Consider the following 27,439-nt stretch of genomic DNA (forward strand, 5'->3'; position numbering starts at 1 on the left):
GTGCTTCAATAAAAAATGACAGTTTCTTGTTAAATGGGCCTTTTGTATACAAGTATCGTTAATATTCTCAGTGCATATAAATGATGCTTTTTCACATGCTGGCTAAATGTGGAATTAGATAATATTGCATCTTGCACCTTTTGAATCTGTCACTATTGTTAATGTTCTCTCTTTGTCTCGGTATTAGCTCAGCACTGAATTTTAGCTTAAGCTATTGCAATTCAGAATATTGTGGATTGTAAACTGAGTTACATCAGTAATTATCAACTATACTAGCTATTTGACCAGTCTGCTACAGCTGTAGCATGATGACCTACATCTTTGGAAGACTTTACACCAATACTTTATTTTTACAGATTTTAAACTATGATTTGAGGCACAGTAAGCATGCAGATGCTACATGCAAAACCCCTCAAAAAGCCAGGTACGTTGTCAATAGCAAGTTCAAACTCCGTTAGAAGTTGCACAAGAAAATAGGCTTGACTTTGTTAATGTAATTTGTCAATGCCTATTGTCAATGCCAACCTCAGTTTTAGACAGCGTCACTTGGTAGTGTGCTGTCAAAATAGAAAAATTTTAGAGTTTCTACCTTGGGTTGCCATTTATACTTTTCAGTTCAGCATTTAACTTAGTGCAAATTAACCCCCAACCTAAGTTTTTAGCACTCCTCCACTCACTCTTCAAACCTGCTCATAATTTTGTCTGTATGTGTGGTTCAGGTTTGCAATTATCATCAGACAGAAACTCTCAACTAGTTTTGAAACTCCAGTTCTGGACAACGGAATAGTTTTGCAGCTTACTAAAATATGTCCAAATGATTGTGATCACATTTCTGAGTGCATTAGTGGGAACTGCTACATAGAAGAGAGAGAACAATCTTGGATTTTTATCTAACTTAACCTATCCTTCAAAAATGAGAACATTTCAGGTAGGATGACATTTCAGTCTGACCCTACAATGCTTCTCACTGTAGAACAACCTGATGACACAAGCAGGCTTCCTTGGACAAGCAAACAAGCATAATAGTTGTATTCCTAAGTGTTCTTACCAAATCTACAAAAAATATTGTAGACTTTGATGTGGTTCTTTCATAAATGATGAGCTACAAACAACATGTCAGCATATCTTGGATCAGGTGAGAAGCCACTGTGATTTAAGAAATACCAGGCTATGGTTATATAGCAAGTGATCTGTTGAGAAATTGCCAACTGCTGTGAGCAGTTGTAAGCCACAGTCATTGCTCCTACATGTTGCAGTAATGATGAAGTCCTTAAAGTCTGGCTATACTTCTTCAGTTTTTTACATTGTCATCTCTAAATATTTTCTAAAACAACAGATATGAAAGATTTGCTACTTTTTGCTGGCTTTATCAAAGGACACATCTGTTTCCATGTTGTCAAAAATGTGGATTGTCTGTTACTCTGTGTATAACTTCATTGCAATGTTTAAGAGTCTGTTGAGAAGATGACTGAAACATTTTTATAATTGCACACAGAAATTACTAACAACTAGGTGACATTAGATGAAAAATCAGTTTAAAAATCCTCTTGAGTATACCAGTGGCACATTCAACCATAGTGGCAGGGGAAGGGGGTATCTAGGATTAGCTACTAAACTCATATTCTTACCCTCACTTTCACTGGTTTTGGGTGGAAGGTGCATGAAGATTTCAGTGCATAGGATTTCTGTAACTCTACAAGGGCACTGCAGGAAGAAGTGGTCGTAGCAGTTGTCTGTTGCTTAGAATTACAGTATGTTAATAATCTCTCAGCTGTGGTCTTGTGTGGCCTTGCCACATGAATATAAGAGCAAGACAGTGGCTGATGTGATTCCTACCATCATTACTGTGTGTATCATGCCAAGAGAGGAACATCCTAAAGGTTAAATCTTGCCATCGGGCTTTGTCTCTTATATATATTTAGGCAACTCTGGCAGCTAATCTAGGAAGTTGCAGCGTACCTCATTCTAGTAGGGAATAACATGAGAAATGAAGTCCTGGAAGTTGTGAGTTATTGTAGAAATCTGGACAGAATAAATGTGCCCTTCTGTCACCTATTGAAGAAAAAAAACTATCATAGATACTTCCAAATGTGAAACAAGGGCATTGTATTGAGTGATAAAACAGAACATTGGAAGGGTATGCAAATCACAGATGCTCAGAGCACCACATGGTTCATTACAGGTAAAACATATATTAAGTTAGCATCCAAACCAAGCAGAAGACTCTATATAGAGTCATATTTTAGCAGTTAATATCTAAGATAGATGATTATGCTACTTGTGAAAATGTGGAAAATGAAGGTATAATTCTGATAATGGAGCCATTCTCTGTATCTTTGACAATTTAGAGATCACCAAAATTAGGTTCATGACAGCAGTGTAGAAAGCTAGCAGCAACCCAGCTACATCTTCTTTTCTTGAATATAAAACAATAGATATAATAACTACAAGAATTTATGTCTATACAAATGAAATTTCAAGACACCAAACTTTTAAAAATAATATGGTTGAGTGGGTTGAGAATGAGGCTAAGGCTAAGGAGCTAAGAAATCCCCCAGCAAATGCACAGCAACTAGAAAAATAAAATAGGCTGTGCAAACGTTAGCCACAACTGCAAAACACTGAAAGATATCCTGGAAAAAGCTAAAATGTGAACTCTTTAACGTATTATACATTGGAGTCTTAACTACAGTTTTTGAGAAGCTATCATTCCTATTTTTTCCAGATTTTTCAAAAAGCTTCATGATCCAGTAATTCTAAATCACTTATGACCATTTTCAACTTAAACTTTTTATTTTAAATGTAGCCTGTTTGGTTAACAACTTTAGTGATCTATTCATGGAATTAAAAATACACTTTGTCTCCAACAGTAGCAGAAGGATTAAAAAAAAAAGTAAAAATGTTTTATTTAAGTTGTCTATTTTCACTGATTTTGTGATAATGAACATGTTGAAGTTCAGCTGAATGGCACAGAACCACTGACAAGTCACCATGACTTCTTATTGCAGCATCGTGCCGGCTGCCCTTAGTTCTCTAGGAGATGGCGTCTGGTCAGGATTCTGAAGGAGATTTTTCCTTATCCCTTGGGACATGAATTATCCCTTTGGACATAGTGAGCGTGGATTTGCTGATTGCACACCTGTTTTTGTGTTCTGGAGACATTTAGGAAGGCACCTTATTCTCTCCAGTCTGGGGCAAATCAAAGTGCATTGCAAGACTTGGGCATGTATAGAGATTAAAATATCCAGTTCCAGGAACACTGTGAGTTGAGGGTTTGGCTAGTTAGGTTTTGAAATGTGTATTTAAAATTTAATTTTCACCAAATTGAAGGTTTAGGTATAATTAATGGAACGGTATATTGACCATCATTTCTTCAGCAAAATAAATTAAATAAGTACCTTATTTTATTCAGAGAAGAAAGAAAGAGCATTGAAAATACTGTTCAGATAGATACAAAGTATCATATAAAGTGTAAGTGTAGCCATAAACATAAATTTTGTTTTTGAAAATAATATAGAATGTGCTGCTTACTAAGGAATGATTCCATGTGTTATCTTCATCTTTATAAGACATTATGAGAATCTCAGAAATTATATTCTCCATTTAAATCCAGAAGACCAATATGCTTACCATAAAATCATAGAATCATACCAATAAAATCATACCCAGGGGAAGTACTTTCTGATTCCCAAAACTCACTGGGACTAGAAGAAAAAGATTCTAGTAGCTCAAAACTATGCATGAGTTAAAAATAGTTTCCTTGCATGATGTGTTGTATCAGAGATGACACATTGTCCAGAAAATTGTTGGGGATGTATTTTTTAAATAAGTTAATACTTTATGATAGAATGTAACAGGTAGGGACTATTATTTCAATTACTACTATTCAGAATGCCATGTAAATAACTGAATGTAATATTCAGACAAAAGAAGAGGGTTTATTTTCAGAAATCCCCAAAAGACTCTTTTACAGATTGAATCAATGATAAATTAATTTTTGTGACAGCAAGGAATAAATAGCATAGGGTGTTCACTTGCAAGCCATCCATGAGAGATTTTTAAATGCATTTAGGCAAGTAAATGCACATTTGTACAGAGTGTTCTACATGGCCATCCAGGACATGGGGAAAAGAACAAATCCTCTGCTCCAGAAAACAGAAGAAGAAGGGTGTCACAGTCATGGGTGTCATTGCTAGGGCTGGGCTAAGACAATAATTTCTTTGAAAATGAAAATGCCAGCAGTTTATTGAGTTGTTTTCTTTACACCAGAAGTCTGTGTAGATTTGTGTTGCAACGCAGCATTCAAAAAATTAAATGTTTAAACAAAAGTCCAATGCTTTCACCTTGTCATATACTAAGCGTTAGCACATTTAAAATTAAGTTAATATAAACCGTTATTATTATCTTCTAGGCCACACACACATAAGCATCACATAATAGTCCAATATACAGCTGAGCACAGTGATCTGTTCATGGATGTACTATAAGTCTTGAATGAAGTGATAAAATGGCAGGAGGTTTGTTTGGTTTTTTAAAGCTTGCAGAATAGCCCTCTAAAGAAAATTATTTTTGCTTGTAGAACCACACTATATACCACATTTTGAGTATTATACTGAGGACTCAGTTCTGAATGGTATTTTTGTTCAATTCTTGCCTGAAACTGCACATGATACTCAGAATTCCTCCTTACGTTTAAGCTAGGTAGACTATTTTAAATATATACGTTTGCTATGTTTTGGTGGTTTTTATCATCTCATAATGAGATGAGCCAGAACAAAATCCTAGCCTCACCAAAATGTATTCTAAAATTCATGGATCTAGGATAACATGTACTAAGTCTGTGTTAATCTGTACATTGCATGAAGAAAACTGTGGTTTAAAGAAAAGTTGCAAAATGTCTGTGGCTGTGTTGGTTTTCTCAGTGAGATTTCAAAGCAAACCAGTTTGACAATATGTTTTAACATATGACCTCAAATCACAGGCTTCTGGGCTGAGAAAATCCAAACACATTTCTTAATCTTGGGACTGGCAAGGGCAAATGTAAGGCTCCACTCATGTCTGTAATCCTATCGGTCATCGCTGCCTACAGAAGCTATCCTTCTCTACTTGCAGTGTAATAACTGGGTTATTTCATAATAATATGAAATCCATGTTAGATTTTGCCCATGTCTTACACATACTGTTTCTTACTTAGTTATTGATGGGCAAGGGTGGAAATTACTTTTTTACTCCTGCATGGAATTTTCTCAAAAATCTGTAGTGTAAGGGACTGGTATATTCCATATGCCTCAAGCTGAATACCTTATGAATCAACCACCACTTGATCCTCCTGTCAAAAGACACAAGCAATTCATTTGAAATAATTTCATTTTAATACATTACAATCATAAAGCAAATCTGAGGAAATGTAAGCATATAAGATACTCATAGCATTAGAATTTAGTTGTTGGCTGTCAGTTAAGGTCAGGGAGTGAGGACCAAGATGTGTGTTTCATTCACAGGAGTAAGAGACTGGAGGGGACAACTCGCATTAGCAAATCCAGTTCTGTGATATCCTAGTCAACCTACCTGTATAAACTCATCCCTAAATGTATCATGTTCAGTCTTAAAACTACTTGGATTTTACCACTGCATCTTGTTGAAAAGTTTCTCCAGAAATTCTCTCCTGTGATGATTAAGACCGTCTTCAAAGATCCAGTCACAGCCTATTCATCATCATTTGTTCTTGTGCCAAAAAGTTCTTACACTGTTTTCTGTCTTTGTATTTTATGTACCATCATGTGTTTGTGGAGAGTAACGCTATCCCTTTCTCCCTTTGTTTTGGTGGAGTGTATAAAACTGAGGTCTTTTAGAGCAATGAAAGATAATATAAAACTATCCTCATGCATATTAGCCATGCACATCATTAAGAGATATTAGCTCGAGGCTTAAAAGGAGCAGACGTGTTATAGTTTACTACAATATTGTAATAGTAAAGTCTTATCCCTAAGGTAATTTATTACATCTCTGTGAAAGACTAAGTAGCTCATGCACAATACAACGCCGATGTAGCACATATGGTTTCCAGTTATATATAGGATCAGAACAAAGGTCCACCTGAACAGTATCTGTCTCCAGCAGTGGTAAATGGTAGATGTTTACGTAAGAGTGTTACGAACAGTGCAGGTATGATTTCCCATATTATATCAAATGCTTAATAAACTTCAGACCAGATTTCCTACAGTTAAAAGAAATACTTGTTTATCAAAGAAAAATATGAAGCTAATATGCATTAATTATCCTTAGTAAACCCATACAGAACTTACTGATTTTTATTTATTTCTTTGACTACCTTTTCTTTCAAATTTGATTTAAAAATCTGTGTATAATTGAAATCAAATGAGTAGTCTCACTGTTTGTCCTTAAATATATTTATTTCTGGACATATTTGCTGTCCTTGACTTTAATTTATTAATTTTCAAAAATTGCTAAGAAAATTCTTAAAAACATGTATTAAAACATATCATGCATAGCACTTTTGGTATTCTGGGATGGAAATAATGAGGTTTTTCCTCCCTCAACTGTCTCCAGCTATACAGAAATGGAAGTTCTGTTGTTGAGGTTTGCTGCATTTTAATCATTCTCATGAGCAAAGCTCCCTTTCCCACCAAGATTTACACCACCAGTTTTGCTGAAGACTCAAGCAAGCTCTCATAATTTTTGCATATTTTATTTAAGGAGATTCTGTACTTCGTCATTGTGTAAGTCTGCAAACTTCCCTAGTAAGTTTCCTAACTTCTTACTATTGGCTCCTCTAAAACCAAAAATGTCAGCCACAGAATTACTTAACCATTCTGTTTATGCAGTTCAACTAGCTAGTGATTGCTGAAGTCTTCCTTTAACTGATTTGTTTCCTTTACGACTTCACTGTTCCCCAAAACAAGTTAATATTAACCTATTTTTGCTTCATTAATTATTTGTAAAAAAAAGAAATCTGTCATATGTCCTGCTCAGGAATAGCTGCTGTTGATAGTAATACTTCCTCTCCAAACTGTCTATTGTTTCTATGACACAGGCTTCAGTAGTATTTATCTTGCCAGTAACATTGTTTTCTTCACATTACTGTCCTGTTCTGAGGGTTTATAGTAGACCTATGCCATTATTACAAACAAAAAAACCCCTTCCACCACCACCCCAAAAAATGATTCTGACCAAAATGTATTTTATTCATGCTCAATTCTGATTGAATTAAAGCTTTCAGCAGCAGCTTCCAGAACACTACGCATCATCTTTGACTTTGTCTCTTTTCCATATCTTACACCAGCAGTTCTAAGTCTTTCATTTTCCTTTCAGAGGTCTTTGCATTAATGTAAAGGTATATTAGTTATTTTCTCTTGAGTTCATCCAATTTCCTAGCTGAATTAGGCAATCTTCCTCTGTCTTATATCCCTGACCTCTGCTCTTGTCACTCTCATCACTGTTCATATTTTCTTTCTCCTAGAATACTATTCTTCATTTCCTGTATCCTTTAACCACTCCATTTATCAATTTTTCTCTTCTTCTTTAGTAAATGTAAGTAAACTGATTGTCTGAGACTATCAGATTAAAAAAAAAAAAAGGCTGAAGGACCAGCTTTGATACTTTGATACTAAGATATCTTTGATATCTTAGATACTTGGACTTACTTGCATGCTTAGAATCGACTCCATCTGTTGAGAAGAGTCCTTTTCCTGCAAATACCTCCCAGAAGTTGGACATCTCCCTTAAACCTTCTGTTCAGCCTTGTTATCTAGATCTGGATTTCCAAAAAACTGCTGCCTGGGGCTCCACTTCTGAAGGGTTTATAACCCCAAATGCCAATTTAAATAATCAAAGTGAGTCTTTGCTGTCTCACTCAAAAGTCCTAAAACTCCATTTGTGGTCAGATTCCTGCTATGAGAACTGCTGGACTAGCAGCACTCTTGTGTTCACTAACTTCCCACTTTTATGAATTTTACCCATGTCTACTATTTATTCATGGTTTTCAGTGGAAATCAGGAAGCTGTTTGGCCGGACATGAAGAGCAGACAATGGTTTTTCTGCATTTGAATCCTTTTCGGTCCACAGTCAGTATCTTCAACCTTTATTGTGTCTGAATCTGCTCAATGGGCAAGCCTCTTTATTCTTAGTTTCTAACCACAGAGACCCAACTCTTTTGATGTTGTAGTGAATATCAGCTTCTCTCCCGTCTGTTCTATTCCTGTCTAAGGATCATTCTGCCTTGTAGACATTCTCATCTTTCCTATGTATCGTCCTGTCTTTGCTTTTCATCTGGTTCCTGATTGTGTCTCCTCTTCCTTAAATTTTACTACTGAGATGAGCTTCCCCCCTCCTATCTATGCCACCCTCTCTTATTTTGGTAGAAATGAGGATACATTACTGCTACTGATCTGCAAAGCTACTTTGCAGTTTCCAGCAAATTCTCAGTCCTTCTAACCTCCTGAATGGTGCTACTTAAAAAAAAATGAATCTTTTACCCCTTCTGTATTACTATTGGCTTAATCACCTGTCTGTGTATCTTTTGAACAAGCATTTTAACTTCTTTGTCTTTCAGTCTCACATAATAAATAAATTTCAGTGTTTAAATAAATAAATTTCAGTGTTTAAATAAATAAATAAATAAATTTCAGTGTTTCACATAATATTAATCACTGGCTGTTGTAAAACCACAACTAATAAAGTACTGATTTACATTATACTAATTAATCAAAGGTTTTGGGGTAAACAATGTCAAAACCGGTTTATTTATCCAAAAGTTGGTTTTTATCATTTTATTTCATTATTTCCATTGGCCTACAAGAACAATACTGAAAATAAAGTTTTGATTCAGATAACACTTTTTTTCTCTAAACTACTGGAAAACTTCAAGTAGAGTTAAATACACACATAAAGGATCTGGATTTTACATTTTACCTATTTGTTTTAACTATTTTGTTAGCAAGAAGTTACTCTCTAAAGACTATTAAATAGTAACACTGATTAACTTAGAAGTGCTTTTTAGTGGGGAAAACCATAAAACTACTCAATCACTCATTTTTCCATGAAGAAAGGTAGTTGCTACAGCTACATGCAAGCTAAGGTTGCTTGCACATAGTTTTAAAGGCTATTTTATGCTTTAGTACTTTATTTCTTTAACAAAAAGGTTAACATCATGCCATCACAAGGGAAAACAGAATTGAAAAACATATTGGAAAATTATTTTCCATAGTGAATAGATGCATTTGTTTTAACTACTAACATGTGAGTACAAGTTATAACATTGGAAAGTATGTTGTATTCTTAAAAACTGCTGATTTTAGTAGTTATTTTTTCAGTTTTGTGGATTACAATGAATCATATCCAGTATTTTTTTTTAATTATATATCTTGCTTAGTGTTCATTATAATTTGTGAATTTTAAACCGAATTCTAGTTTGCAGTGGTGCCTTTAAGATCTAGTTTGGACTAGAAAAATCAACAATTCCTTCAAACATCAAACACTAGCTCACTCTTGAAAATCAGATGCTTTCTTCAGTTTTTTTTTCTTTGTTATAGGAAATGCATCATATATGGGTGTATCACAATTAACTTCAGAGGCAGGATTTATCTAACAGTGTCAGCCATGCCAACATTATTGTTACTTACATTCCTCTGGTGGGATGAATAAGTTGCCCTGTGGATTCCTGTTCTCTACAGAAGCTGAAAAGAAGACAAAAGTTTAGCTTAATCCAGACACCTAACTTTGAGGCAGCTGAAAAAATTCCATCCCTCACCCACGCCCCTTACATAGGTACAACTTGGAGATCCCAAGTCCTTAAATTAGTCTCATTATGACAGAAATATTTTTACATTAGCTTGAGATTCAAACTAACTAGCTGAATCTCACTGTGACTAAATCGTATTATGAGAATTTATGAAGAGCAAGGATTAAAAAAATGGTGAGGTTAGAATGACATCATTTACTGCTAGAGTATGTAAAAATGCTGGTTTAAAAATAACAGGCTGTAGAAAAATTAGCTGTGTAGACTACTTTGGATTCTACATATTATTTTGCATTCTATGTATTACATTAATATGAATATTATATAAAGACTACTATGATTCAATTTGGTCATAAAACTTCCTCAGATTACATTTTTCTGAATATATGTTTACAAATGCTAGAAATCATTAACTAGTATTTTCTTGAAAATACAATAAACACTATTTTCTGTACACAGAAATCAAAATATGCAATATTTACACTAATATTCTTGTAGGATGATTTCTTTATAGAGCACTCTAATTTGGTTCCCCTTTACTGCTAGACAAATGATATATCAAGGAATTTATATTACTTTGGTGAGACTTTTCTATGAAATTATACCTAGACTTTGAAGAGTCATTCTAACAATGCAGTTTAAAGTTTCAAAAGGTGAGACATTTGGCTATACAGGGCTTGTGACTCAAAAGCAAACCTTAAATGCAATTTGCAGAGGTGCTAGTGCAATTTGTAGGTGCTGGTATGCAAAACCAGGGTTTGCAGTTTGGGGAGGTCTTGTTTGGTTGGTTCTTATTCCTAGAGCTGTTGATTTAGCCTGGATGCTACTGCATACCTGAGAGCAGTATGGGGTGTTACACTGTGGAACCGAAATCACTAACTAATGAGTAGACTGTGAGTTTAATTCTCTGTAAATGTGCTTTTCTTATGATCTTGCCTATCTTACAAGGTTCAGGGCTGTGACAGGAGGGATTGATCCTGTGCTTAGTGAACTCAATGGCAAAATTTCCATGGTAGGTAACAATTAGAGTCTCCCCATCCTTGACGATGTGTAAGTACACGTGAACAAAAGCTTTACTTTGCTGCAGGTATGAACTAGCAAGAAATAAGTCCCCAGAGAAAGAGAAGTAGGCAGGAATGTGCACCGCAGCAGCGATGTGTGCCTCGGGGCAGACAGTCATGGTACCTGTGAGCGCTGCTGCTTTGTGCATCAGACTTGCTTTAAGCTAAAATCTCTACAGAAGTCAGTACCCAGAACCCACGTTTCAAGCTGCAGTTACAGGTTGAGAAAGTTTGGCAAGCTTGATATCTTTGTTCAGGTGAAGTATATGATTAAACAGACAAAAAGCTTCTTTACAAATACACGTTTTGTTCACAAAAATAGTATGTCCGAAGTAATGAATCTATTGTGAATGTGTACAAAGAGACAATTAATGCTGGATTTGCATGAAAGCACCAGTTAGAAAGCTGATTTTCCTGGTCTCTTATCTTTAAAATGCAATGGTCTTATGCGGACATGACAAATGGGGACCACAAGACCCTGCAAAACAAGCCTTGTCTACTTCGTAGTGCTGATACCATTGTTTAATTAATGAAAAGGATAGAGTTTGTTAGAAAAAATGAAAATATATTCTTGATTTCCTAAGGGATCCCAGTGAAAAAACAGGCAAATAATATTATTCTCTTTTACCTGTAAAAGTAAACAGATTACACACAATCAAATTTCAGTCTTTAATTATGGGAAATATTTATTCAGATTGGGGGCAGAGAATTACAGCCATGTTTATGCAATAGAACTGATAAATGCTACTAAATTAAACTGAGTCTTTTTCCAGCTGTTTTACAGAGGAGTATGTATTTCCAAAAGCTTTTCATAAATTTGTCAAAAGCTGGGAAAAAGTGAATAGAGGACGGAGATTCTCGCTAAACAAATAAGCTCATTAAAATGCCAGGGTGTGGGAGGATGGGGTTTGCTACATACTTCATGATGGCAACTTGAGTGTTGTGTCATTTTGGCAGCCAGATACGTATATGCACGGCGAGTATAGCACTCGCTGGAAGATCAGCACAAATGATGAGTATGGAGAAGCAGCAGCACCCAGGGCTCAGTTCAGCATTTAGTGGAAGAGCCAAGAGTGGACCATGCTGAAGAAGGTGATTTAGTTTAGCAAGTCTAGTTCTTCAAATATATATGTACACGTATTTGCACTCTTGTGTAAGTGTAATGAGCCATGTTTCAGTTTTTATTCATCAATAGAAATTAAGTGCTCATTTAGGGATTTTCACAAACTGAGAGAATCTTCCAGTCCTTGGAATTTCTCTATTTTCCTTATCTCAAGCTGCTTTGATAATGATAATGCTGCTTTAAGTAACAAGATTACAGACATTTAATACATAAAAAAGGCAATTGTTGAAAACAAAAATTTAAAGACAAAGATTTAAAAATCTTAGATAATTTGAATCTCTTGCATTATTTTAGCCTAATTACTTTCTGTGCCAGTACAACATTTATGTCTTTAAGAATTTAACCTTGTATTTAAAAAAGCAAATTGTCTGTTGTATAAATTCACTAGGCCAGCTCCTTAGCTCATGCAGTTTGAATTTGGCTAGAGTTACAGTACGGTACATACTTGAGGGCTTGGCCTTTTCAGTTAAAAGCGAAAATGGGGTTAGAGGAGGGAAAGGTGATTTCAGCCATTTTAGCTTTGCTTATATAGAAAGTTCATGGGAAAAAAAACCCACCCAGTTGTTCATATTTTCTCTTTACAGTGGTTTAGCAGATTTTATGTTTGGTTTCTTCTTTAGAATTTTCTCTCATAGCTGAGCTAAAACTCTATAATCTTTTCTATGTCATGTCCTTTGATGTGCAAAATAGAAGGATTATACATCACAGAATTCCTGCAAACAGAATCTATTAAGTCCCTTGGAAAAATTGTGTAAATGAATTTGGATGCACCACTGTGAAACCCAAACTCAAACAGCTTGTGTTCTAGGAAGAAACAAGAGAGAGCTCTTACTACCTCACACCAGCCAAAGGATGATAGCTATTATGTGCAGAATGCCTGATGTGAAAGATTTAGCTATAGTTTTTACACAGATTAGCAGGTAAAGGGAAAAATAAAAGGAAACTTCATAGATGTGAATTCATAATGTGAGAGGCTGGTAAAAAAATCCTGAGAGTACACACAAAAGAAAGGTTATCGTTCTACAAATGCATTTAGAAATGTAATACCTTTGAAAATTATGAACTGTATGTGATGAAATTAAGTCTTTGAATAAATAAATATCGTTATGAAATGCTTCTGTATAAAATAAAACACCTGTGGCTCAAATTCAAGTTCATTGAAAACAAATGGGTTAGTAATCTAGCATGTAATGTTTTAATTTAGCAAACTTTGTTTGCTTTTATGGACTTTGTTTGTTTTATGATGGGTAAAAGAAAGAGTATGACTGTACATTTGGGATACTTAAATGGATAGTGATTATATTACTCATCATCATACCACTTGCTTCTTATTCTTAATTGCAAGTCTGGCAGCGATCAGATCAATCATCCTACAAACAATGGACTAACATGAAAACAGCTTCAAAAGTTAACTCTTGTTGGCTGGTAGGTATTCTTATCAGATAATACTTAGAAAATTATGTATCTTTTTACTGGAGCTCACATACATACATAAACTGTTCATATGTACGTACCCCTGTATATATACATTTGCATATATATACATGGATATCTGTGTGTGTGTGTGTGTATACATATGTACACTCACCTATAGATAAATCATATATCATAGACAGAGAGAGGAAGAGACAGGTGCGTATCTGTCTGTCAGGTCCACCAACACTCACAACTGAATTGCTTGTCTGAAGACTGGGACTGACAAGGTGCTGTTGCTAAGCACAATATGGATTTGCCGCAGGAATCGCGTGGTGACATTGGACGGTCAGGAGGAGATCAGTCAGAGCTAATAGCCTGGTCAATGGAGAGAGTTAGTCCACGGGTGGCATCGAATTTGGAACTCTGTGTCTTCCTCTGGACGAGCATCTTTCTACCCGTAACTACAAGGATCCTGTGGAGACTGTGCCTCCTAAAAAGAGCATCAGAATAAAGTCTGATAAATAAAGGGCATCATAATAAGGTCTGACAAATAAAAGGCATCAAAATGCCTCGCTCATTCTGCATGCTAGAAATGCTATACGCTTTCAGTGTCTGTGTGAGTGCATTCTTGTACGACTTAAAAACAGGATAAAGTAGAGTGATGGTAAAAACAGCATGAGGAAAATCTACTTAATTGATATATTTGCTTGCGTTTATTTGCCTGGCTTAATTGAGCAGCTAATGCCAGTTTCTAGGGCATATATTGGACGACATTATGTCTGTTGTATATAATCAAGAGAATGATATCCTGCCAGCTTGCCAGTTGTGAGCCATAAATGTTGCCCTCTGGCTACACAAAACTCAAATTTAAAATGTTGTCATAACTTGCAAATATGCAGAAATGATTTACTTTCTGCATCTTGTTAGACTAAGTATAAACTTTACTATTTATTGTTTTATTATTCACTTATTTCTTTTCCTGTGGAGTAGAAGAAAGTCTTCCTGAAAGCTGTTGGGGATGAGGATCAGTGCCAAATGAAATCTGAAATAAAATTGTCCGAAACAAGTAGCGAAGTTGTGCATTCCTCTGGCATGTTTTGGTATATAGATTATAATCGTTTCCCTTAGGGTACAATCCTGTTCTCCTGACAATAGGTATTTGCTTCTGGCTATGATTTTCAAAAGCATATAAGATACTTCAAAGTGTGATTTTTATCAGTTGGAAATGGAGCCATGCCTCTGAATTATGGAGATACTTTAAAATCGCTTTCCTTTCACTTTAGTAAAGTACACTCAGATTCTCTAATATATGAACACAGATTGCTTTTTATCTTTGAACCATTTCTATGTATGAGAAAATATATCCTTTTTTTGATACTACGCATTCCTTGCTTTATTATCTGAGAAACAAACTTTTTGGCTGATATATCATTTTAGGATGATAGCATAGAGAGTACTCCCACTCTTATCCCATAGGGGAAAATATACTTTTTGTGACATCTCAGATAAAACAGTGATGGCAGTAAAATGAAAATATTATTCAACCACTTGTTTAAATGACTGAATTGTCCAATAAGCTAAAAGCAGATGCCTTTATTATCTAAAACAGGCACAGGTTTCTGACCACAGAAAATTCTGAACTTGCGTTTATTATGAAGATTAATTTCAATGAAAAATTCAGCATTCAGGGTGTGGGGAGTAGCACACATTTTATTTGTCAACTTAAATATACTGTATTTTCCTAATACATAATTCAGTCATTTTTTTTCTTCTCTCTTATTTGTAAGTCGACCATTGAGTTACGAAGTGGAAAAACCTACTGCCAGTACTGTCTACGCTGAAAAAATGGACCATGAGGGACTACAGAAAAAATGGACCAGAGGGCTACAACTCTGTGGGATGGAGCGAGGCAATCCACAACAGGATGGGCGGACCTTGGAAACATGGACACTGAGCAAAGGATGTTGTCTCCCTGATGATTCCACATTTTCTCTCCAGTGAACCAGACACTACTCAGATCCCAGTCTTACTCTCTTTTTTGAGTGACAATATTGGAGGAGTAGAAAAGCACCAACAAATCGGATACATCATCCTTTAGACATAAGATAACCAGAAGGGTGGTCCAGAATTTCATTTTCAGCTGCCAGGTTCAAGATCCTTGGTCAAGGGCTCTGGCAGGGTACGCCCATTCTGCAGTGCCACCATAACAAGTACAAGGTCCCCTTCCTGGTACCAAGGAAGGTAGTCACCTTCCTCACCTAAGTCTGCTCACCACTGGCTTGTAACAGCTGTTCGGTGATCAGTTTAGGGTGGGCAAATTCACAAGTGCTTTGGTCATAGCCTAGATAAGTAATTCCTGTGCTTCTGTAAAGTTCACATCTTTGGCACCCCAAAGTAATTACCAGACTGACAGCTATTCAGGATCTTCTTTTCCTTTGCCTCCTTTTCCAAAAATAGTCTGCTACTTCTGCTCTGGATATGGCTATAAACCCACTCAAAAGCAAAAGAAGTAAAATGGTATCTAAAAAAAAAATTTAAAATTAATCTTTAGTGAAAATCAACTTTCCATTTAACAAACTTTTGAATTCTGCAATTCTTTTTATTGCTGTAAATCATAAGCCAATATATATGTGTGAATGTTGTCATATATTTAAGTATTGAGTCTAAAACTCCGTCACTCATCCCTCACTCAATTTTTCAGACTGCAAATCATTTGGGACAAGGGCACCTATTTGCTTATGCAATGTGGAACACAATGGACCTTCTATACTTCTGCTCCCAACTCATCTAAACGTGACACAATGACTTTTAAAATATAACCTAGCTTTAGATTTATGCTCTTGCATTGTAAAATATGGGAAATAAATTTGAATGCTGGAACTTTTTTCATATTAAAAGTTCAGAAAATTTGGGTTGTGATAATACAGAACAAAACCAAAGTTTGAAACGTTGACAATTACTGTGAAAAAGAATTTTTCTCCTGTGCACTCCAGAAAGGAACTGATCCTTGGCTTAGGTGTTTTCAAACATACAGCTGTATTTCCTCATGACAAGGACACCTGCAGGCAAAAGATATGCACTAAAAAATTGTTTTGAAAATTCTAGCTAATCGGAAAGTTTCACAAAGCAGTGTTTCTTTAAATAATGTCAACCCACAAGCAGAAAAGTGAAATCCATCAATTTCAAAGTGCGTTGTAAGATCAGGGAAGCTTACACTTCATTAGCAATTACAAATTGGTTTGTATCAGGCCTAATTAAGCCTGAAAACAGAATAAAAAACATTAATCAGAAAGTGTTTGTTGGCCAAAAGGTAGTCAAAATTTAAGTCAGAGTATGTATATTCTTTCCCTCCAAAACCCACTGATACTCAAACACATGCAGAGGCAGAGAAAAGCCCCTATGTCGTGGCTGTGCATGCAGATAACAACAACGAGAAGTGGAGAAAATTGAATCCATTACCAGACGATCACTGCTATAATGGAGGTGGCAAAATACAAGACATTTTCAGATATTAATGAGCATGGAGAGAAAGAGCGTCTTCTAAAGAGGGAGGAGAAAGATATCTGCAAAAGATAAAAGCAGTAATGCAGATTCAATACTTATTCACTGAAATTTGTCAGCTAAAACATGTATTTCATTAAAGCTATAATTTAGTGAAATACTTCACATCAAGTCCAGCAATTTTAAATTTGTGAAAAATCTCAGAGTGCATCTAAATTGAGATTTCATTTAGCTTTGGATTTTTTTTTTTTTGCTTTAACATCTTGTTAGGAATATTTCATTATGTTCAAAGTTCAGGGCAACATCACATGTTGCTCTGCATGTCTTAGCCTGGCTGAAAGAGCTTTTTGTCTTTACATTTTTTTCCTGCCCAACTGACTAATTCAGTTTAGCCATTTGCTCCTCCTTTCCATGACTGAAGGTTTGTTTATGTTTGGCTGATGCTGTGCATTTTGGTAGCAAGAGCAAACTGATTTCTGATACAGCTCCATTAGTACTGGCAGAAAACCAGATGGATGCCTATTCCTCCTATCTCATCCTCCTCTCCTTCTTCCTCTTTTCTCTGCTTATTACACAATTTGTTTTTCAAAGACCTATCCTGATGTTCAACCTCTTCTCTAACTTGGTCTGTGAAATTTAGTAAAAGTTCAAATCAAAATGGTTATTTACAGCATTTTCTGCTAACTGCAGCATACTAAATGTGTGTTGAGAAACAATGCCCAAAATGTTACTAGAATTAAATTTGCCAGTTTAAGGGGGTTAAAGAGAGGGAGAGATCTGAGGTCTAGAAAAAAAATACCATGTCATCCTGAAGTTTTGACACTGGTTTAACAATATAGAAATTCTGCTTTTTAACTTTCCCGTTTGAGAAACATATTAAGATACTAAAGATACCAACCAGCTATATAGTTATTACATACACACAGGTATAGGGTACTCCAAAGTTTTCCATTAGTAACAGAATTTCGGGATCAAGAAATGTATTCTTTAGACATCTACTTCAAACTATTTCAAGCACTGAAGAGCAATCAAAAGCAAATTATGAATATGCTATCCTCCTTCTTCTTGTTATTATTGCTGCTACTTAGCAGAATTTCATGAATTGTAAAGGTCTTCATTGGAGGGAGAAGGGTATATCATGTAAAAATACAGATAAAGTAAATCTTGCAGTAAAGAACTTGTAACCTAAATGCGTACCTTTTACATGTACAAAGCATACGCCCTTGGATTGGAGAAGGAGCAGACTTTTCTTCCTCATGACTTTACGCTGATTTGCGTATTGCACCATGACTCACGGCAGCGCAGCGGTCTGTGTGAACATCAGCGTGCCCACAGTCACCCACGGCATGATACCTGCAGGCAATCATGCCGAGAACGAGTGGAGCAATTGTCGTGACTCACCTGCCTCCAGCAGTGAGTCTGCTGTTGTGGTCTGTTCCTCTGTTTACACGCGTGTTCATATACACACACATGCATGCACCCCTTTTCTTACTCGGAGAGATTTCTCTCCCAAGATGATGGTAGTAAACATGAAAAACAAACATCAATATACAGCCTAATGTACGTGCTTCTAGCCCACTTACAACATGCTAGTACTCACTCTGAGTAGTTTTGCTTAGCAGTGAAGGGAAACAATTGAAGAGAAACCTCAAAGGATAATTAAGAAATAACATAGGCTTTTTCTTTAGTTTTCCTTGACATATTTTCTTTACAAGTCTCCATTCAACTTTAATTAAGTTTTGGGTTGAGCTCCTGAACCTGGAACAGTGGGGTTTTTTTCCTCATAATACAAACTTTACCTTGGAGATTAAAAAAATAGAAAAGAAGTCACAGAGCTATAATCAGCAGATCGCCGAATGAAAGGATTATGAGTTTTATACTGGCTAAAAAAGTCTTTGAATTCATTATCTTTTTATGAGTTTCACACAGACGTGAAATACCAAATTAATAGGGCCTTATTCCATTCATATTTGGTGTTAGAGAAGTCTTAAGTGAGCAAATGTAACTCATGCTCAATTTAAGAGCTCTTCAGACTAGCAAGATGTTGCAAAGTGATTAAGGACTAGGCTCAGAAAGCTTCACCAGCTTTAATAGTTTAAATTAATATAAGCCGTAGGTTGGGGGGGGTTTAACATATACCTAAATAAGATGAATAAAATTCCACAACAAATAAAACACCCTTTTGCACTGAAATATATTGTCTTCAAATTCATTTATATATCTCTGATACAAGCACTATCATTTCCAATCTTTCCTTTCAATGTAGGATTACAAAGCCTATGCTATCGCTCGTCATACACTTCTGTGCGAGAGACAGTAGAAACAAGTGAAGCAATCAGTCAAAGGTAGCAGCAGTTACGGCTCTGAAAGATCAAAGAGCAGGTAAAAGAAGTAATAAGGGACACGCTTTCTTGTATATTAAACAGGTAAATCCTTCTCATTTATGCTATAAATATGCCTGTCAAGCATTTTAAAGAAAATTTTGACAATCATGAAATGTATTGTTAAGCATTCCTACAGGGTTTTATGGTTTTGAGTCACAACAATATTCAGAACGTCTTATTTCATTGTTCCCAGAAAGCAAGTGTGAGTTGCCAACAATCACAGAGCAATTCAGTCTAGGTATGAGAATCAAAGCCAAAGGTTTCACTGTCCAAAGCATAATCTATTCTACATACCTCTGCTGAAAATGTAAACAAGGGAATATTTCACTGTACGTGGTCAGAAACTCAAATTTATTTTAGTTTCTGTATTCCAGGTATTACGGATGGCTTTGCCGTGTAATTTCTAGAACATTTAATGTCCCAGTAGCATCCTATTACTAAAACAAAGAAACATGAACAGATATTGAGCATGCCAAAAAATACAAAGCCAAACTACTAAATAGTTACTTGAAGGAGTGCAGAAATGCTTAAGTCTACACTGATTTCAGAGAATAGCCTGACACATTCCAAAGAATCTATTTTTCATTTCCGCAGCTGAGACAGAATGCCCTAATAACTACAGTAAGAAAGGCAGAGGGAAATACTAATTTGAGATCAACTCATTTTTGGAACTGTGCTCTGGAAGGTAAGAATTCATAAGAGAAAGGAATAAACACAACCCAAACTTATGTTTATAGACTGTATTACCACTTCAATATAATTTTGTTTTCATGTTGAAAAACCTAGATCTGAGACAGGGATTTTGTCACAAACAATGACACTAACTTAACTTCATGCCTTTGCGGTCTGTTGCTCATGAGCTTACCTTCATCCCCTACCATGCCAATTTCTCTTTCAGTGCAGCGGCTTGCTACAGCTTCCTGTTTAAGAGGAAGGTATTGCCACACTATCTTAAATTAACTTTTTAATTTGGACCGGAGCTTGTGGAACAACATAAGTGGTTGGGGAAAAAATGGCAAGTTCACAGGAAATGAGGAATCCCTCAAGAGCGGTGTTTTATCTGATCAGCTAGACAGAGATTTCAGAATCTTGCTGACAGGTTAGGGAGGCCTATTTTAACATGCATGTATGACTACAGGCTATTTTTTGAACTATTAAAACTATTTTATATTTGAATTCAGCTGAATATTCAGTTATCACTATTTAAATTTTTTCCCCTGTGAAGTTCAATAATTATGCTGGTGCTATCTCTGTTCAACAGTTAGAGTCATCCTCTTCTTCATTCACTCCTCCCATCTCATTCAGCTTCCTTATGTGACCGTCAAAACTTGCTCTGACCTGAACATTAGAATAAGCCTAGAGTAAGCCACATTCTGAGTCAGGGAAGAGTATTGTTTTGATCAGTACAAGACAATGACACTTACTTACTCTTCCTCAGTTTGTATATTGTTATTTGAGTATTTTCCTTTTTAAAGAAAATTTAGAATCCACAGTTTTCAGACTTTGTTTGAAGATATTTGCCTTCTAATTACAATCTGCAGACACATCAGACTGAGGGAAAAATAATCCATTCTCCATTGATATGACTAAAACCCTGGTTAGCACATCTCTTTTTACAAGTTAATTTCCATTCCAAATGACAAAAACAAGAAACATCTCTCGCCACATTATGTCAACATGTAAATCCCAAGCAAACATCAGGATGTGATGAATCAGCGCTTTTTCATGCAGATTTCTTCATGATAGCCCATACCCCTTGACTTTCATCTTGTCGTGGTTTAGCCTCAGTCGACAACTAAGCACCACACAGCCGCTCGCTCACCCTCCCCCCCACCAGTGGGAGGGGGGAGACAATTGGAAGAGCAAAAGTAAGAAAACTCGAGGGTTGAGATAAGAACAGTTCAATAATTGGGAAAAAAAATATAATGAGAAGGAAAACAAGAGAGTTCGAGAGCAACAAAACCCAGGAAAAAGCAAGTGATACAACCGCTCACCACCTGCCAACCGATGCCCAGCCAGTCCCCGAGCAGCGATCGCTACCCCCTGGCCAACTCCCCCCAGTTGATATACTGAGCATGATGTCATATGGTATGGAATAGCCCTTCGGCCAGTTTGGCTCAACTCTCTTGGCTGTGCCCCCTCCCCACTTCTTGTGCACCTGGCAGAGCATGGGAAACTGAAAAGTCCTTGACCAGTGCAAACATTACTTAGCAACAACTAAAACATCAGTCTGTTATCAACATTATTCTCATCCTAAATCCAAATTATGCCATCTACTAGGAAGAAAATATTAACTCTATCCCAGCCAAAACCAGGACACCTCTTTACTAAATCATGAGGCACTATACACTCTGCTATATGCTGTTTCGCTTAGTGAAGGGACCATGTGCAGCTGGGAAGCCACCAACATAGCTCCAAACACCTCCTTGCCCTCCTTCAGGATGCTATGGATCAGGTCCATCTAGCTAGTGGATCACAGGAGTGCAAAACTCAGTTGTGTTTGGAGCAGGAGAAAGGCTGCATGTGAGGAGGGAATAAATTTGTTTGACTATGGAGCTTGACACTTCAGAGGCCTGAAGTCTGGGCCAGAACATCTTCTCTCACATGGGAGTAGCTGAAACCTTTATTAGACCCTGACTGTAACTAAGATCAGCTGTAGCTACAGGTAACATTCCTTTTTGGAGATTTGCAAAGTCCTGGTGGGAAACAGACCTATAAAGGTCATCACCCAGGAGGTCTTTTCTCAGATTGGATTTAGCATAATTTTGAGATTTCTTTGCAGTGCTGTTGCTAGTATTTCATCAAGTTTACCTTATTTTCGTTCAGGCATATTTACTAATATTTCCCATTATTCACTTGCTATAATGGCCATTTCTAAAAGATGCGAAGTAAAGAAACACTAAGCCATTTCTGAGTCAGAGGAATGTAAAAGAAACCATAGACAATGTAATTATAATGTAATTTTTATTACATGCCATCTTGTAGAAAATGCTGTGAGATTCTATTGAATAGAAGTAATGGAAGTTTTAAAACTGATGGAGTCTATGGAGTAAGTAGCAACACAGCCATATATTTGAAAATTGCCTGATATACAACAGATTCCTTTTCTTATTGGCTGCTTTGTAAGTGCAAATGCTAGAAGAAAATACATGTACCTAAGAACAGAACTTCATTTCTCTACTGCTCAAAGCAGTTTATGTAAGTAATCTGTAAGTAATCTTACAGATACCTAATTTTTAAAAGCCCCCAGAAAAATTGCCACTTTGCCTATTATTGCAAATCAATTTTCCAGCACTAGGTGTTGATTAGCAATGGTGGGGAAGAAAAAAAAAAAAGATGAGGAAGAGTGGGAAGGAAAACAACAGAGTTCATGGTGCTCATATACTTGATAAATAGCAGGGTGTAAGACCCTAGACTTGGATAAAAAGAAACTTTCTTTTAAATAGTTCACAATATATTGAGAGGAAGTCTGATTCCCTGTAAGAGGGCACAAGGTTTAAACAGATCTGGTTCTGCTCTTAGCTCACACGCTGTCCTACTGCATGGGCTTCAGCAAAATACCCATTTTTCACTGACTCCCTTCCCAATATTTGCAAGTTCTGATTATTTAAATGGAAAGACCTCAGGAAAAAAAAAAAAAAAAAAACAAAACCAGACAGTTTCTTATTGTTATATTCACTATATTCCAAACCAAATTTATAGTAGCTAAAATAATGCAGATAACAATAATGCTATATTTAAATTCCTGTTGATCTTGTGACTGAAGCATGGAGCATAATGCACGTGTACAGAGGAACTGAGCTATGACTGCCTGAGAAACAAACCTTTATGTAGAGGAAGCTAGAACAAAAAGAGACATGTGAGAGGTATAGTGGCTCTGGAAGCTTCTGTACTGATCTTTTTTTTTTCATGTTTTCCATTTAGCAGACAAACCAGAACTGCAGGGGCTAGGTGTGTTTCGGTGCTACACTGCCACAGAGGTTTTCCAGGTTGCACAGACATAGGTGGTCTTGGCTTCTCATTAAGAGCAAAAAGAAATAGATTTGTGCTGCACTTCTTATGCAAGAATATCACCTCCTGACCCTCCAAAATTAGACTTTAGTTCACAGAAATCCAGCAGGAGGTCACTAGCTACATAATCTTCAATTCTCATTCAGGGTTTCCTGATTTATAGAATGCCCCTCTGTTTTTAACAGTAATTTGCAAATACTATTCACAGCATCACACAGACAGCCTGGAGAAGTACTTTTTCAGTCCACTTAGTTCTTCTCCTTCCCATCTACAGGAAAACCATGCCTGGTGCCTGTATCAGATAACTATGTCAAGTTCATTCTGAAATTCTGAGAACACCTTGATTTCTCACCTTTTATATCTGAGAAAGAAAAGGCATAGACTGAAACTTGTATTGCTAAAGCTGTGTTGTAAGAAAAGAGGAGAGAATGGCTATATTTATTTCATGTGCATAATCTGTTTACCCATCCTTACCACTTAGCTCAGTGTGTTTTTCCAGCTCCTCCCTCTCTCTCTGGCTCTGTTTTCACCTGATGAGCTCCTGGGTCAAAAGCACTCAATCTTGCAAATTCCAGACCAATATCCATATCAGCATCTGAGGAAGGCCAAGCCCTATTTCCCCGTCTTCGTTCATAGCCATCGCTCCAAAGGGCAAGCAACACAATCCACGCATTTGCTCAGTAAACTTGCTGTCCTTTTAGTAAAGTGCTTTTCAGTTCACGGCTTCCTCGCAAACGTGCTGCAAAGGTGGCCTGTGCGTAAATTGAGAATGGGAATTCAGAGATGTGTGGTGATGAAAGGACTGCGGTAAAGCAGTGTGCTCTTCCACAAAACAGCATGAGAACAAACTGTAGGATGTTTTATAAAATGGCAGCAGATGTTTATCTTGACTACAGAGACATAAAGTTTTTTTCCCCTAGCCTTATAAAATTAATATTAATCATCAGAATGTGACACCAAACAGTACAAATTAATAGGACTTTCTACACAGAGATGAAGAAAAGGCACTGTCTTTTAAAATGTGCATGGCAAGCAAAGAGAAGATGGGTTATTTTACTAACAGTCTCATGCAGGTTCTTGTCCTTTTCAAATATTTTTATTATTACTAATTACTTATGTTCTAAGTCAAGGGGAAAGCAATGGTTTCTCTGATCATTCTTAGACCATTTCACATTGCCAGAGTGCACATGAGCAAACTTGTATTTCTTCAGCCAAGCAAGTGCAAGCCACAGTCTTGACAATGTTCAAGGTGCAAGGCAGAGTGCAGATTTGACCAGTTCTATGTGTTTTTGAAGGTTCTAACTTTCTCTGTAAGAAATTTGTCCTACAACATTTGACCTCTTGTTATTTATACTTTTCACATAGTCCTAGTAACAGAGTCATGTTCTTTTACATATTTGCCAGTAGGCTAATAAAGCTTGATTTAGAGGCGCTGAGATTTCTCCACAAGGACCTAAAACCTTTTAAAATCAAGATTTTATTTGGCTAAAGTGAGAATGGAAATTCCATTCCGAAACTAGACATGCAGCTTTAAAATAGAGAAAATTGAAATTAGGAAAGAAAACAAAAGCTACAAGGTTTCTACACCCCTCTCCTTCTGCCAGCTGTGTTCTTGAAGGTCGGTCCTTGCTCTCGGTTCCTCAGTGACTTTCTGAGGACACAACCTCTGCTGTGGTCCTTGGAAGCACTGTCTGGCAAGGCTGAGGTCTGTCTGCTCCTTGCTGCCCACTGCAGTCCCTTTAGTCTCTATGTGAGACTCAGCAGGTCTCGCTGTTGCCTTTCCCCCTCTGTAGTTCCCATAGGAAAGATGCAACTTCCCTCCAGACGGCCCACCTGATCTCATCTTGTCAAGAATAAGTAAGCCCTCTCAAAACTAAGAAAGAGCAGCGAATACTTTGCCTCAAAGCAGGTCAAGAGTTTCCCTCACTTCTTTTGGAGGCAGATGACAGTGATCTCTGTCCAAACAGGCAGGTTGTGAGCCAGATCCCCAGCTACGTGGCTTCCATGTCAGTGCAGGCTTGTACCTGACTCGCTTGGAGTCAGGCAATGCTCATTCATGTCGGTTTGCAAAAGATTATGGAGATGCACTCAAAAATAAACACCGGGCGTGCCAGCAGACATATCAAAAAATGAACACAGGGCTAATTTAGAGCTCACTCACATTTCACTTGTATCCATGCATGCATGCTAGGACAGCCTGTAGTCACTACTGCTAAATTATTATTATCTGTATTTACCATTCATTTTTATTTTGTTACCACTCAAAAACAAGTCTGGGTCTCATTGTGCTAGACGCGGCATGAACATAATTGATGAGAAAGTCTGTGTCCCTAAAAGCTTTTAGTCTGAAGGATAAGACATAAATACTGGATGAAACAATCAAATCAGCTGGATGAACTTGGGGAAAAACATGTTCAAAAAAATAAATCCACAGTTTAATATGTTCTGCATCACAGTCACAATTTTTCCATCTGTTTCTGACTGATAACAGCCTGAGAGGTACCACTTTCCCTGTTACTGCTTTATTTAGTAAAATGTTATGTTAAAAAAAATGTTGCCTCTCTGTGGGGCATGAGTGGAATGAGTACGAGTGAATACAACTCTTTAGAGATTTTGGCCTTCCAGTTACTTGCAAAGGAAGATAAATGCAGTGAGCATCGAAGTGATTGTTCGCTGTCCTATATTGTCAATAAAACTGGCAGTTCTAATAACAGGCAAGTCAAAGAAACCAGGTACATCTCAGTCCTTCAACCCTTCTGTGTGTAATCCCACCAAAATCAAGAGTTGTACAGGAATGGATTCAGTCATAAGATGTTGCAAATTAAAGTTTCATTTCAGGAAAGGAATGTAAATAAACCAAACCAAAGTACAGAGAAGACAGAGGTTTCTCTTTCATTTAACTTTTAAGAGAGAGGAAAAAATCTCCTATTAAAAGGTACTACCCAGCAAAAGTAAATCTAAGCAATTTTGCTTAAAATAACTAAATGCATATTATATTCACAACACTTTTATCAATCTTTTAATGTACTCCCATAATATGTTCATTGGTGGAAGCCAGCGACTTATGTCCATTGTAATTATGATTCATGATAATTGTGTTGTCTTAAAGAATTTTGTAAAAATTTTCAAGGGATACCAAGCTAACAGAAAAATTAAAGGAATAATTTCTGTGTTTATTCACCCTAGAAAAAAGTTGAATTTTAATATGGTCACTCATAAATCATTATTAACATACATTAAAACAGCCTTTAATATCTAATGTACAGAAAAGTATTGTTCTGAAATATTTTTTTTTCTGGACATAGTTCATTTTGATTCAAGGTTAAAGCATATTACATCTATTATTTGTCAAGGTTCATTTTGCCTTAAAACCTAACCATCTGGCATCATTTTAGTTAATGCATTTTAAGGAAGGATAAAATTTGGTAGTCTAGACAATTTTCTATCTAAGATAAAACTTAAATTTTAGGTTTATATCACAGTATAAAGGGTGGGATGTGGGGACTTTATTTGTGTCTTGTTTAGCTTTATAAGCACTATGTAAAGGCTCAGCTGTATTTACCAGACTGATTCTTCATTGGTTTTTGCTTCTGCCATGTAGCTTATTGATTTATTTGTTCTACTGAAAATTGTCTGTCAGCTGTTCAATTGACCAACTGACTTTTCAAAAACATAATTAGGGAGCAAGCACTTCATCCTGGGTTATGGATGTGAGAACTTCTGGCAGAGGCAGAGTCACACATATCTGGGGCAACTGCTGTTTGCTAGGTGAGCCTGCGTCCATGGCCAGTTGCACGGTGTCCCAGGTCCCTTCCCTCAATGAGGTCACGTAAAGGTAGTTTTAGCTCCTCTATCTTACACTGCAATCCATAACGTAATAGTTATTGTGTATTGCACTATATTTAGGTACACGAATTTATCTACATCTCAGAGGACTAGGTTGCTTTTGTGGTCCTTTCATAGGTAACAGTAAAAATGTAATCCCCTCTAGTAATTAATTTAAAAGCTAACAGCAGCTTTCTGGCTGCATTTTGAAATGTCTTCACTTTTTCTTTTCTTTCTTTTCTCTGATATGATCAATAGTCTTCTATTTGCCAGTCAGGCCATCTCCTACTTGGCTGTTAATTTAGAAACTTCCTGAAATAGAATTTTTCACCTTCAGTTTTCTATTTAACACATTCCAAGC

The sequence above is a fragment of the Mycteria americana genome, chromosome 1, assembly GCF_035582795.1.
Source record: "Mycteria americana isolate JAX WOST 10 ecotype Jacksonville Zoo and Gardens chromosome 1, USCA_MyAme_1.0, whole genome shotgun sequence".
NCBI lineage: Eukaryota > Metazoa > Chordata > Aves > Ciconiiformes > Ciconiidae > Mycteria > Mycteria americana.